We start from the raw sequence: 6,949 nt of genomic DNA on the forward strand, positions 1-6,949 counted from the left end.
ACTGAACCATACGTTCGTCCTCGAACATGCCAAGAGTCATTCCTAAACCATCAAATCGACGCATAACCTTACCATGCACATACCCGGGGGTGATCCCACATCACCCTAATCCATATAATCTTAACAACACAATATAACTGAAGATCATTACTCCAATCTTAGTCCGTAAACCTCAAAATCCAATTTCCAACATCCGAAATTTCCTACAAGACCCTAATTTCGTATTTACACATTGTATAAATTTGAACAAGCTATATAGACCCATAATCATAGCCCAAGATGTAATCACATGATATGTCACATAACTCAAATACTCATAGCACTAACTTCCGGCCGCAATATCTGCTCAAAACACACCCGGTACCGGTAATAAACCTCATATCAAACAAAACATTATTCAAAACCTTCGTACATTGCCGATGATGAAAGAAACACGCAAAAACCCATAACCACTCATTAGGTCAACAAGTCATGGAGCTCTCTCTCCTAACCAGAACCATAGCCCAAATTCTAAGCTCGCTTTCGATATTACTCTTCCAAACCCACCGTAATCAAATTCGATAGCAATAACCTAAGGCCCAAAGACTTCATCTCATCAAATACAAGCTACTATACTGAAATGCCACACCAATACTACCCAGGGCCACAAACCGTGCAATCTGTGCACCAATAAGCAAAAATTCAAATGCACTCAAAATTGAAAATGACTCAAATGAAAGAACCATTCCACAAGCTCAACAAGTACCACCACAACCGCAATGCTACTAACCCATCATACATAGTAGAACCAAGACACACGAATCTAACACTAAGGATCATATCCCAACATAGCCTCGCTGCAATGTGTAATCCATCCAAACATCGACCCAGATGAAATACCTCAAGTCACCATGCTCAAAACCAACAACCATAAGCAATTCGACACCAATTACACAAGTGTATGACCATAACCATGGAGAAGTGAATAACACTTTATACCACAGCCCGGAAAGAACATAACCATTCAACACCCTAATAACCATCTCGCTCAAATTCCGCTATAAGACCCAAAGAGACCTGCACCATGTGTGCATATAACCAACAAATCCTAACCCCTCATAGCATGGAAAAGTAACACATAGAATACATCGGATACGCATAAGATCAATTCTAACCAAATGACACGCCTTTCTACAATAATGGTGCTGAGTCAATAAATCCGACTCGTTGTAGGACACACATCCTCATTATGCCTACCATTAAGCCCCCAAATCAACCCTGGTCATCCACAAATAGCTAAATAACCCTTTGAAAGTCCACAATGACCTAACCATAACATATATTATTATCTGGATAGCTTTGGCCACATCTTCACAGTACACAACCACGAAACAATCTGCTTATGAGAACTCCCAGTCTCCAAATCCATAGAACACATGAATCACCATAGCCGATCCTAACTCTGCCACTCGAATGACAAACACATCTATCATACATAATCATCCCAATGAGAAATACTTCTATAATTCTTCCATGCCATATAGCAAAATCTGGACATCAGTTGTCGATCAACCAAGCGAGTACTGCAATACCGATGAAGCATCTGTAAGTCAAAACACAGTGCGCCATTTGAATGTACAGTCTCCTCAGGCAATATCAAGTAGTAATATCATTCATCTAGTCATCTGGAACCGTCCATGTTGCCTACGAATTCATGACCTTCCCTCCAAAATGGAATCATGACCTTGCACATGCAAATCTTAGTCCCACACAACACACCGCATCTATCATGCCACCATATGAAAATTATGAGAATCTCATAATCAACTATGAGTCACAAGCAGAACACATACTCGGTTAGTCGTAAACCTTCCAATTGATCTCACCCAGGATAAAATCACAATATGCAATATGCCCCTCTCGCCAGTAAGAAATATCTATCTCAAACCATGGTAGAAACCATCGAGAACACTTTGAAATCCATGTGCACATAATCAAGCTATCAGAACTGAATCCCTCTAACTCAACCAAGCCACGCAGGTCGCCAAACCCAAGAATATTACCACAAAACACCTGTAGAGACTCACCACATCAGAAGTACCCAAAGAATCGATCATATCCATTATCGTGGTGATCCAACCTACTACCAAGATGTCCTATTTCTCTGAATTCCTTTCAAATTATACTCAAGTTAACACTTCCCCTTGCCAGAACACCGCAATCCTTACCTGATGCTGACCACAGAAGATCCTAGCATGAAACCACACCGCCCTAAGGCCCATAAGCCGTTGTATTCCCTCTTAGCACCCCAAAGTACCACAATCGAGACACCCACTCTAAAGAGACCTTATGTGAACCTAAAAATGTTTCATTTACCTTCCTGATACTGAAATGAAGAATCCATAGTGATGCAGAAATACCGCGAGTCCCGACACCATCCGACGTAAATCTTAGATTCTAGCCATATACAAATCAGAATAAATTCTCAATTGCTACACATAAATCTTGAATCCATTAGAACCGTCTCGAGAGTCACCCATTCTGCTCAAATCTCAATTGCACCGCCCAAATGGGCCAAACGACTTGTGCCCCATTAGCACGACAACACCCAAAGAAGTAACCCCGCCTTAACACCACCGAGCAAATTCCTACTCCATGCGCACTACATCCTTTACGAATAAAAACTCAATCATTCCATGATTCCCATATACCCATAAAGTGTAATACACCATGCATCTAGAAATTTTCTTGCTTACGTCATCCTCAAAACGAGCCTCTACAAATCATAACCGATCCACAAATATGCCTCAGCCTCAAACCGAAACCAGTACAACACATAACCATGCAATCAAATCGTCGACAGTAGATTCCTCCACTTGGCTCAAGGCCATAGAACAAAATATTTGATAACTCATAATGCCCATACTGTATTAATGCTATAATACCGCAGTGAGATTCAACTAAATTCGTCATAAGCTTAAGTAACACAAACCATATAATTCCTCAAATCACCTGCTAAGCTCGCATTTATCTTTATGACAGTCAAGTCAACTTTCTCTACCAATTCAAACTCAAATCGAAACACATATACCTACTGGTAGAAAAGAAAGCATTCACACAACATAATAGGGATCACACATCAATAGATTACCCCGCAGGTGATAGCCTACCTGCTTAGCCTCAACTGGCATCTCTCTATACCTTTTCACCGCCACAACTGCTACGCAATCACTTAATCTCCCTTATCTAAACTCATCAACAAGACCTGAGAATCTACTTCGCTAAACATATAAACAACATGAAAGATTCTCCAATATGATCATAACTCGAGACTATACGATAAATCAAGACAGAAAACAAGCACCTAATAGCCCCTTATCACACAAACTCTTCTCAACACATTAAAACCATCTGAACACTTCCCGCAGTCACTTTCTACTCATCATATAGCCATTCAACCACTCATCGAGCCATAAATTCCACTCGTAGGAACACCACTGGAAGTCCAAAAGAATATAATCACACAACCAAAACTACCAAGCCTAAGTTGCGGTCTAAACTTGGCCTCAAGTCCTCCAAACTGGCCCATCACCAAAACACATAAAACACATCCCACACCTCATCCATGGAATCCACAAGTCGTCGATTTACAACTGATACCGAGTGACCACATGCATATACGAGTGAGTGGAAGGAATTTAAAGAGATACTCTTCAAGCTAAATCAATGTCACACGATAGGGAAAGAAAGATGGGAAGTTTATCCTAAATGCCATGTACCCTCTCGAAGATAGGTATGGACGTCATCATACTGATCCACAAGACTCTACTAGATACTTGCTCATGCATGGTAGAACCTATGAACCTAGAGCTTTGATACCAACTTGTCACGACCCAAAATCCAACTAGTCATGATGGCACCTAACCCCAACCCGCTAGGTAAGCCAATTAACAACAATTTGATTCAATGAGATTTACTGATAAATGTAATGATAATATAACTGAACTTTTATACAAAGAATTCTCAAGGACTGACAGTACAAATCATGAGCTTCTAAGATTTAGAGTTTACAAAGATGGTATGAAATATATACATCATCTGTTTGAAATATACATGAACAGATTAATAATTCTAAAGCTACCAAGAACAAGAGGCAGCTATGACCAGAAAGCAGGTACGCCTTCAATTCTAGCTCCCGCCATACACAGCAACATCAGCATCCAAAATCTGCTCACAAGGTGCAGAAGTATAGTATGAGTACAACCGACCTCATGTACTCAATAAGTAATAAACCTAACCTTAGGTTGAAAGTAATGATGAGCTAGGAAATAACTCAGAGATATTATGCTCAGCTAGTTCATAGTTACGGAAAGTAGTCATGCTTTTCAAGTATAACAGTAAAACCCAAATCCTTCACCGAAAACATCAAAATATGAGTAAGTCAGAAACTTTTAATTTTTCCAAAAACCTTTCAGCAACAGATAAGATGATTCAATCTCAGATAGCATGATGAAAGTACATCTCTATGCCTACAAACATGTGAAGTCATAAATGTCACAAAACTATGTAACATGAGGAAATGCATCTCTATGCATGTATGTCAAGTATGCATGTCAGATGCAATGCATCACAGTGATGAACTCATGTACCCATACTGTCAAAGTACTCAATATCACAGTCTAACACTCCCACTCCTCACGCTCAATTACTCAACACACTCAGTCACTCAGCATTGGGCGATACCTGTTGCGTCACGCAGCCCGATCCCATCATAAATCAATAGTATTTGCGCTCACTGTGGGTGTGCAATCTCTGGAGGGGCAGATCCAGCCCAAGTGCTAATAAATCATGTTGCGGTGTGCAGCCCGATCCCATCGTGAATCAAAAATATCTGTTGCGGCGTGCAACCCGATCTCATCATGAGTCAATAGTTCATGCTGCAGCGTGTAGCCCGATCCCATCATGAATCAATAATACCTAATGCGGCGTGTAGCCTGATCCATCATGAATCAATAATACTTGATGCGGCGTGCGGCCCGATCCCATCATGAATCAATAACACTTGATGCGGCGTGAAGCCCGATCCCATCAATATCACTCATAAACAGGCCCTCGGCCTCACTCAATCATTAATCTCTCCAGTCTCTTTGGCTCACAACAATCATGCTAAGCAGCCCAAATCAATTATGCATGATGTGACAATGTATGATAACAGAGATTGCAATATAATATGCAATGATAAATGCGACTGAGTGCATAGTTGCAATTAAGCAAATAACTCAACAGCAAAGAACGACCACTATGGGTCCCAATAGCACCAACACATAGCCTAAACATGGTTTTAAACATAAATCACATCTCAAATGCTCTAACACATAGAGTATAATAATAATATTCAGGTAGATAACTGCATAGTTCCACGGAATCGACTACACAATTACTATGGTGCAAGCCCACACGCCCGTCACCTAGCATGCGCGTCACTTCAACACCAATCTCACAGCACGTAATTTCGTGGATTCATACCTTCAGCACCAAGTTTAGAAGTGTTACTTACCTCGAACAAGCTAAATCTAATACCGAGCAAGCCAAACAATGCTCCAAAAATGATATCTCATGCGTATCGACCTCCGTACAGCTTGAAACTAGCCAAAATCAACTCAAGAACATCAAATAATGCCAAAGAAAAAAAAACCAATCAGTAAAGGTGGAATCTTTAATCAAAAGCCCAAAGTTAACCAAAAAGTCAAACTTGGGACCGTACCTCGAAACCCGCCAAAACTCACAAAATCGGAAACCCATTCAATTATGAGTCCAACCATACTAGTTTCACTCAAATCCGACTCTGAATCGATGCTCAAAACTCAAAAATTCACTTCATGAAACTTTAGACAATAAAACCCCAATTTTCTCTTTAAAATTCATAATTCAATTACCAGAAATGAAGATATATTCATGAAATATAACCAAAACCGAGTAGAGAACACTTACCCCAATCGATATGGTAAAAATCACTTCAAAACTCGTCTCAATCCGAGCTCCAAAGCTCCAAATATGAATAAAATAACCAAGCCCTCGATTTAATAGCTTCTGCCCAGACATTTCGCAAATGCGAACAAGTAGTCGCACCTGCGACCTCTGCTTCTGTGGTAAAAGACTCGTACCTGCGAGAAATAAGTAAAGACCAGCCCATCTCACCTGCGGAATTTTCCCCGCTTCTGCGCATATGCAGGTGCGACAATCACGTACGCTTCTGTGCCACACGTCGCTTTTGCAGCTCACAATTTTGCTTTTGCGGACGTGCAAATGCGCCCATCATTCCGATTCTGTAGCTCCCCACATCCAGCCTGTTTTCACTTATACGACCAAAGAGTCGCATTTGCGGGCTCACATCTGCGATCAGCGCTCCGCAGATGCAGTCGCACCAGAACAGACCTGCCCTCAGCCTTAACCAAGAATGATCCAAACTATCTGAACCTCGTCTGAAACACATCCGAAACACATCTGAGCTACTAGGGATCCCGTCAGAATATACCAACAAGTCATATAACAAAACACGGACCTACTCGAGGCCTCAAATAACACCCAACAACATCAAAATGATGAATCGCACCTCAAATCAAATACAATAAACTTTGAATCTTTCAACTTCCAAAACTCACGCCGAAACATATCAAATCAATCCGGAATGAACTCAAATTTTGCACACAAGTCCCAAATGACATAACAAAGTTATTCCAATTCCCGGAACCATAATCTGAACCCTATATCATCAAAGTCAACTCTCAGTCAAAGTTATGAACTTTCAAAACTTTCAAATTTCAAACTTTTGCTAATTAGCGCCAAAACCTTCTAGCAATATCCAAATGCAACTCCGGGCAAACGCCAGAGTCCAAAATTACCATCCAGACCTAACGGAACCATCAGGACTCAATCTGAAGTCATATACTAAAAAAGAGTCAAACTTGGT

The sequence above is a fragment of the Nicotiana tabacum genome, chromosome 9 (assembly GCF_000715075.1).
Source record: "Nicotiana tabacum cultivar K326 chromosome 9, ASM71507v2, whole genome shotgun sequence".
Lineage (NCBI taxonomy): Eukaryota > Viridiplantae > Streptophyta > Magnoliopsida > Solanales > Solanaceae > Nicotiana > Nicotiana tabacum.